The sequence below is a fragment of the Leuciscus leuciscus genome (genome assembly GCF_965113295.1).
Source record: "Leuciscus leuciscus genome assembly, chromosome: 6".
Lineage (NCBI taxonomy): Eukaryota > Metazoa > Chordata > Actinopteri > Cypriniformes > Leuciscidae > Leuciscus > Leuciscus leuciscus.
In genome coordinates this window covers 13,401,122-13,409,388 of record NC_138730.1, presented here as the reverse complement: position 1 = coordinate 13,409,388, position 8,267 = coordinate 13,401,122, and the positions used below count along the sequence as shown (strand labels likewise).

General features: G+C 35.2%; 1 long non-coding RNA gene across 1 annotated transcript; it reads left to right on the top strand.

Annotated features, from left to right (window-relative positions):
- The first annotated feature begins 2,689 nt into the window (after positions 1 to 2,689).
- LOC309500239 lies at positions 2,690 to 5,096 on the top strand. The gene is made up of 3 exons (XR_014206509.1): positions 2,690 to 2,925; positions 4,397 to 4,446; positions 4,874 to 5,096. It is a non-coding gene; the product is annotated as an uncharacterized lncRNA (long non-coding RNA).
- The last annotated feature ends 3,171 nt before the right edge of the window (positions 5,097 to 8,267 follow it).

Below are 8,267 nucleotides of genomic sequence, written 5' to 3'. Positions count from 1 at the left end.
TGATAATTTGTTTTAAATTTTAAATAATTAGGAAGTGATGCTGACACTCATGATTGGATTAGTTCACTATTATGAGCTCATATTGAGTGTCAGTTCAATATGTCTCAGACTCCAAAGACCTACCTTTATGTTACAGTAGCCGCCTGAGGAGGACCTCTCTTTAGGATATGAATATAAACATTGATAGTTAAAATTTTTTAATAACGTCTTCTTAATGATTAAATGTGGATAGTTTTTCTTCTAAAAAGACAAAAAAGTTCAGGTGGAGAAAAAAATTATCATTTTTTCAAAATTATCATTCATGAAAATTATCATGATTATTAAAAAATAATCATTAAGAAGACATTATGAACATTTTTGAACTATTACGAGGAAGTTTTGGAAAAGACTGTGTCAAAGCCATCCGCCGCTTAGAGAGACTAGAAAAAACAAGGGCACGCCATAAGAACCACCTGAGATTCAACCTCCGATGTCGAGATGAGGATATTACACCAGCAAGCCTCAATATCAAGAAACCTATTCCCACTAAAAATGCAGAAAGCGATTGAAATCAGGAAGCGGGCCAAGGACACCATCAACCGGGACGAGGGAGCCTACATGCTCTCACAAACATGGAACACCATCCTCCAGAGACCAGCGAGCGACGGGGGGGCAGGGCTTGGCCGGCCCGGCGGAACTGTCAGGTCCGCCGGGTTGGCCACGCCCAGAAAATAACAGCTGATAAACGACACGTCACAGCTGTCAGATGACGCTTCTGAGGAAGACTGCAGGTTGCAGTCGAAACATGTCAAGGTAAAGAAAAAAGTTTTTTTCTCCACCTGAACTTTTTTGTCTTTTTAGAAGAAAAACTATCCACATTTATAAACATTGATGTTCTCTTGTCAAAAACAATTTGCATCCTTAATGAAGAAATTGGCTGCATTTATGTTGCGATAATAGCAAAACCACATCTTCCAGTTTACAATGTTTGTTATAATATTACTAGTGCCTCACAGAAATGAATGCCTGTACAGTATGTGCCAAATATAAAATTAAATTACTTGTATTACTTGTGAAAAACATGCTAACTCCTCAGTAATTACTCAAGCATTACCTTGTCATCCCGCAGGAACTACTAGTGATGTGGACCATTATTTTAAAGTGAGAAACATGTTAACTCCTCACTAATTACTCAAGCGTTACCTTGTCATCCCGCAGGAACTACTAGTGATGTGGACCATTATTTTAAAGTGAAAAACATGTTAACTCCTCACTAATTACTCAAGCGTTACCTTGTCATCCCGCAGGAACTAGTGATGTGACCCATTATTTTTATATTTATAACACTTAGTGTTTTTAAACACTTCAATATACTACTAGTGAATCACTAGTAGTTCCTGCGGGATGACAAGGTAACGCTTGAGTAATTAGTGAGTAGTTAACATGTTTTTCACTTTAAAATAATGGGTCACATCACTAGTCAACGTGATCTCATGAGAATACGTGTGTATTTTTATGTAAAGTGTAGTTCTACCATACGTACATTTATTTACGTTTTATACACACAGAAACGTATAATACTGACGTATTTACAGCACTAAAACGTATAACATTTACGTATTGACAGCACAAAAACTTAATTTATTTACGTATTTAACAACTTTACGACGTACAAATTTGTACGTATTCCTATTTAACTTATGCATATTAAAATCGTGGCATTACTGTTTTGACTCTATTGCATTCAATTGTCTTATCAATTACATTTTCAGTCGCATTTATTACAGTTTAACGTTACTCATAAACAGCGGCGGTTTCTTCATTAGGGCGATCGGGCGACGCACCACCAAAGTGTGAAAGGGACTTTTTCAATCACAATCTCATTCAACCACAGAGTTATGCTAGCAGTCACTCACTGTTGTTCTGCCTCTGGATATAGTCCAATCAGCGCCAAGTCACGTTCTGTGGAGTACCGCCTCTTTTTGGGCGATTTCACTATGGCCGAAAATCGCCCAGAGTGTTCCCATAGACTTACATTCAAAGATTTTTTTTTTTCGAACTGCAGGCACTGCAATGCATTCTCTATGGGTTCCGGGAGGGCTCGCACTAACGTGCTTTCGTCATCATACGTAAACTTCACTTGTGCAGCGATTGCTGGAAACAAATATCCCAGCAAACATTGGTCCGACGGCAACGTCGTGTCCCTGGCCAAAAATAGTCGCGGTAGGACGGCATAAATTGGTAAAAATATGTAACACAGAACATTTCCTAAAAATGCATTCAGATACATTTGTACATGTCTACAGTTATCTGGGGTTGCATGTATAGTTGTTATTTTGACTTTTAGCTACGTGCAGTTCAATATCTAACCTAGTTGTGTATCGGTTGTGAGAGGACGTCACCTGGCGACGTCTTTTACACGTGCGTTTATAGTCCGTCATGACCCTCTATGAAATCCGTGTTGAAATATGCAAAAAAAATATGCTTAATCCTTGCATGATTAATACTGCAATAACCCAGCACACATTGGTCCGACTGCACGTACGTCGTGTCCCTGGCCAAAAACAGTCGCAAGTGGAGTCCACTAGGTGACGTCCTTTACACGTGCATTTATAGTCCATCATGACCCTCTATGAAATCCTATGAAATATGCTAAAGCAATTATGCATACACCTTGGTCAACACTACAGTAATTAATTTAAGTGCCCCAAGTAGTTTTTAAGAGGTTCTGAAAAGACGTACACTGACGTCAAAACTGCTGCCGAGATGTTGTAACAAATCTCGCGATATTGCAAAATCCCGCGATAGGATGTAATGTATTATCTCGCGATTTGGGGCGTTTTCTTTTTGAACAACCACCGTACCACGAGGCGAGCAGGACTTGAGGGTGCATCGTGTGTTGCAGAATTACAGAAAGTCGACGAATTACAAAAAATCTGCTTTTGGGTAAGTACATTTTGTGTTATTTAATAAATGTGATTGAGTTTTACTTGTTTTACTCGAAGGAACCAATATAAATGATTCACACATTGTCAACTGAGATGTAGTTTGAGTTTGGATAAAATTAGCTAGTAGGCTAAAAGTTAATCGGGTTAAAGGCAGGGTTCTATACATTTTGCGACTATTTTTCCTGCTGGTGTGACCAAATTGTGTTATGTCGCGCTGGCGCGACCGCAACGTTGCCCAGCAGCGAATGGTAAACAAAATGAAAGCGGAACGAAACTACGCTACTCGTTTGTGCTTCACGGACAGTTTATTGGTTCGGACCAATAATAGTCCACAAATCATTTAAACTTGTAGGAAAACACACACACACATATACATATATATATATATATATATATATATATATATATATATATATATATATATATATATATATATATATTACTACCAGTCAAAAGTTTGGGAACATTACTATTTTTAATGTTTTTGAAAGAAGTCTCTTATGCTCATCAAGCCTCCAGTTAAAAAAAAACAAAACAAAAAAACAGTAATATTATTACAATTTAAAATAATGGTTCTCTTTTTAAATATATTTTAAAATGTAATTTATTTTTGTGATGCAAAGCTGAATTTTCATCAGCAAGTACTCCAGTCTTTGGTGTCTTATGATCCTTCAGAAATCAGTCTAATATGATGATTTGATACTCAGTTATTATAAATGATGGAAACAGTTGTGCTGTTTAATATATTTTTTTGGAATACTTTTTTCAGGATTCATTGATGAGTAAAACGTTAACAGCATTTATTCATAAAAACAGCATTTATTCCAAATAAAAACATTTCTAACAATATAAATCGTTACCATCACCTTTTATCAATTTAACGCATCCTTGTTGAATTAAAGTACTAATTTCTTTTAAAAAAAAAGTTGTTTTTCCCAAACTTTTGAATGGTAGTGTATATTGTTACAAAAGATTTCTATTCTAAATAAATAGTTCTTTTTAACTTTTTATTCATCAAATAATCCTGAAAAAAGTATCTCAGGTTATAAAAAAAATATTAAGCAGCACAACTGTTTCCAACATTGATCATAAATCATCATATTAGAATGATTTCTGAAGGATCATAAGACACCAAAGACTGGAGTACTTGCTGATGAAAATTCAGCTTTGCATCACAAAAATAAATTACATTTTAAAGTATATTAAAAAAGAGAACCATTATTTTAAATTGTAATAATATTTCATAATATTACTGTTTTTGTTTTTTGTTTTTTTAACTGCAGGCTTGATGAGCATAAGAGACTTCTTTCAAAAACATTAAAAATAGTAATGTTTCCAAACTTTTGACTGGTACTGTATATATATATATATATATATATATATATATATATATATATATATATATATATATATATGCTCTTTTTAAAATATATTAACTTCCATTATTTTGATTGTGGTGTCACATTTAGATTCAGCAGCTGTCCAGAGTTGGTGGATCTGTAAACAAAGTCATGAACAGGTCTGTTTTTACCTTTAATTGTTTGAGTGTATTGCTGCATACTATTTATGGTGAAAAATGTGTGTGTGTGAATCATGTAAAATGCCTTAATAGCAAATTTCAATATGAGGGGTTGTGGTCAAAAGAAGCCATTCAAAGCTACACCTTTGTATGATGTAATTTTGGCCTTATGACATTCAAAAAAAATCTTTGTGTAATATTAATGTCATTTTTATTAACTTGTATCTATTCAGGGGACATTCTTTAAAAGACCACCTGTCTTTATCAGAAATGTCCTTTTCACATTTACACAGTTGCATACCTAGTTAAGGGTCTCTCTTAAGGGCACCACAGTATTGAAGAGGGCTTTTTTTTTTAAGTTCATGTCATTTACCTCAAAATTAACCTTTTTGTTTGTTTGTTGTTTAACCATATTCTCTTCCCTCAGATGCTGTGAAGATGAGGAGCACAAATGCTTGACTCAGACATTGATGCAGCAATGGCAGAACACCTGAAGCACACTCCAAGAAGAGTTGGGGGTGGTGGATATAAAAAATGAGCCATAAACAAAACCATAAAGCCATAAACCAATTTCATAGACTCTAAAAACTTTTATTTATGGCTGTTTAACAGTAATGCAAGACTGCTAGTAACTGGAAGTTAATACTGCCAAGGCTCCCTCTGACACAGTGATGAAATATTATAGAAAGACTGTAACGTATAATGTGTTGACTGTTCCTGTACTTTTGTTATATTCTAGTTTGATTGCATGACTGCTTAACCTTAATGTAAAACTGTTAGAGAAATGCCATTGCCACAGAATTTACCACATTGAACTATTTTTAGTATCTTTCTTTTAATCCTGGCTGTTTAACAACTGGGAGACAATTTCAAGTGTAATATTCACAATAAAATGTTGTGCTACATTACGACATTCTTTTTGTTTGCTTTAGTCCACAAATAATGTGTTGATGTACACGTGTTAAAACCGTTCTATAGACGTCCAGGTCTGACCGGACCGATTTTGGACCTTTTTAGAACCTTTGTCAAGTTCAGATGTGTAAAACCAGTATAGGTGCGATTTATTTTATTTGTAGGCTTATATACACCTACATTTGGCAGCAACGCACCTTATAAACATCCAGAAGAAGACTAATTCTGACGTCCAGGGACGCGCTGAAGAGACGTGGAATTCACGGCCAGAAGAGACGTGGAATTCACGGCCAGAAGAGACGTGGAATTCACGGCCAGAAGAGACGTGGAATTCACGGCCAGAAAAGACGTCGGTTCAATTTCCATTTTGGAACTATTTTTCAACCATGACGGGACGTGTCGGACGGACGTCTTTTCAACGGTCATTACACGTCCAAATGTTTGCTGGGATACCTCTAATAGCCTAATATTTAGCCATAAGCTGAAGTGACATCCAATAATTTCCTCAGTGCATAACTTACATTTCACGGACATATTCTCCATCTGTAAATATTAGAAAGTCAATATTTCCAGTTTGCTGTCATGAGGGGGCGAGCTTTCTGCAAGCTAAACTTCCGTGAACGAGCGCCGCCGCGTGCATGCGCGCCGAACAGACGGAGCGCAATAGAATAGGAGCGCAATTATTCTGACTAAAATATACATTAGCACTAAATTATAAATATATTTAGCTAAAATATTTGTTGTTGAATATTTGTTGTTGTTGGTGAACATAAATGTGCTAGAGAATTTCAAACCTACATGTGTATTTTTATGATATTAGCTTTGTTTTTTTTTGTTTGTTTTTTTATTTTAAGTTTAAGTTTAGTAAATTTAACTACTTCTTTAAAAAGCATTATTTTGTTTTTAGATTGTAATGTTGCAATGTTAGAATGTAATGTGATTTGACCCCTTTTTTGGATAGACAGCAAGGTTACACTATGTTTGTTTTTATAACCTTCAATATGAACATTGTTTGTAGGACAATATTGATCAGGATATTAAATATAAAAAATAAATAAAAATACAGGTTTTTTTTTTTTATTCAAATAGAAAAATAATAATTAAATACTCAGATTATACCATACATCGCCATTTAGCCCAAAAATTCTGATTTATTTGGCAATTGGCTATTTCCCAACCCTACCGGCTGAAGTTTTAGCTAAACTTTAGGCTAATGATAGCTACATTATTAACACTGTTAAATTGTTATTTAACAATTAGCCTACATTCAGTCCTGGATTAATAATTCAGTTTGTTTCGCCCCCCCCAAATTTTTTTAGCACCAGCCGCCACTGCTCATAAATTTCATAACATTTCGCTCTGTTCGTGCCTTCTGCTGCAAACTCGTTTTGGAGGATTAGCCTATAGCCTATGGTGTTAAACAAGAATACACTTTAAAACCTTAAAAATACCTTCTTTAATCGTTTAACCATTTTGTAATACTTGGTTTATTTTGCGTGAGACAAAAAACAAAGACGTACGTTTTCTCCTATAGACCCATAATACACTAAAACACAACATATTCACAAAAGACATCAATTTTATTAGCTTGATGTAATCCAAATCTTTATAATCCATACGTTTTTAGCAAGAAATAGATCCAAATTCAGCCCTTTATCCAGTGATCTTTATCTCCATTTCTCAGCAGAGAACGTAAACGTCAAATCCCGCGCTCGTAGTGAATTCAAATTCAACAATTGCACCCGAAGCGTTACGACATGTTTTACGGCAGTGATATCAGACGCTCATTGGCTCTCGCATGCTTCGTCACAGATTACGACATGCCGTGTTTAAGTTGGTGTACTACATTTGAATTGGAGAAGCGCGCGCGCCTTAACAGAGTGAACAGCGAACCGAAACCGGATTAACATTTTCATGGATTAATGATTTAAATTCTGCTCTGTAACGTTACCTCATACAAAACTATACTGCCAGAGAGGACTGCGACACAACGTCATGTGAACGACTTTTGGTACCGGTGTTCTGTCGATGTAGCATACTTTGTCAGAATAGCATACCGGAAGTTGAGTTTTATAGCGGGGTCTGTCAATTTAGCCTACTTTGTCAAAACAGCATACCAGTGTTTATAAAGGGGTATGCTGTTTTGATAGCCCCTGGTTTAATAAAAAATACAGTTTATAAAGGGGTGGTATGCTGTTTTGATAGCCCCTGGTTTAATAAAAAATAGTTTATAAAGGGGTATGCTCTTTTGATAGCCCCTGGTTTAATAAAAAATACAGTTTATAAAGGGGTATGCTCTTTTGATAGCCCCTGGTTTAATAAAAAATAGTTTATAAAGGGGTATGCTCTTTTGATAGCCCCTGGTTTAATAAAAAATACAGTTTATAAAGGGGTATGCTGTTTTGATAGCCCCTGGTTTAATAAAAAATACAGTTTATAAAGAGGTATGCTCTTTTGATAGCCCCTGGTTTAATAAAAAATTGTTTATAAAGGGGTATGCTCTTTTGATAGCCCCTGGTTTAATAAAAAATTGTTTATAAAGGGGTATGCTCTTTTGATAGCCCCTGGTTTAATAAAAAATACAGTTTATAAAGGGGTATGCTCTTTTGATAGCCCCTGGTTTAATAAAAATACAGTTTATAAAGGGGTATGCTGTTTTGATAGCCCCTGGTTTAATAAAAAATACAGTTTATAAAGAGGTATGCTCTTTTGATAGCCCCTGGTTTAATAAAAAATACAGTTTATAAAGGGGTATGCTCTTTTGATAGCCCCTGGTTTAATAAAAATACAGTTTATAAAGGGGTATGCTGTTTTGATAGCCCCTGGTTTAATAAAAAATACAGTTTATAAAGGGGTATGCTCTGTTGATAGCCCCTGGTTTAATAAAACATTGTTTATAAAGGGGTATG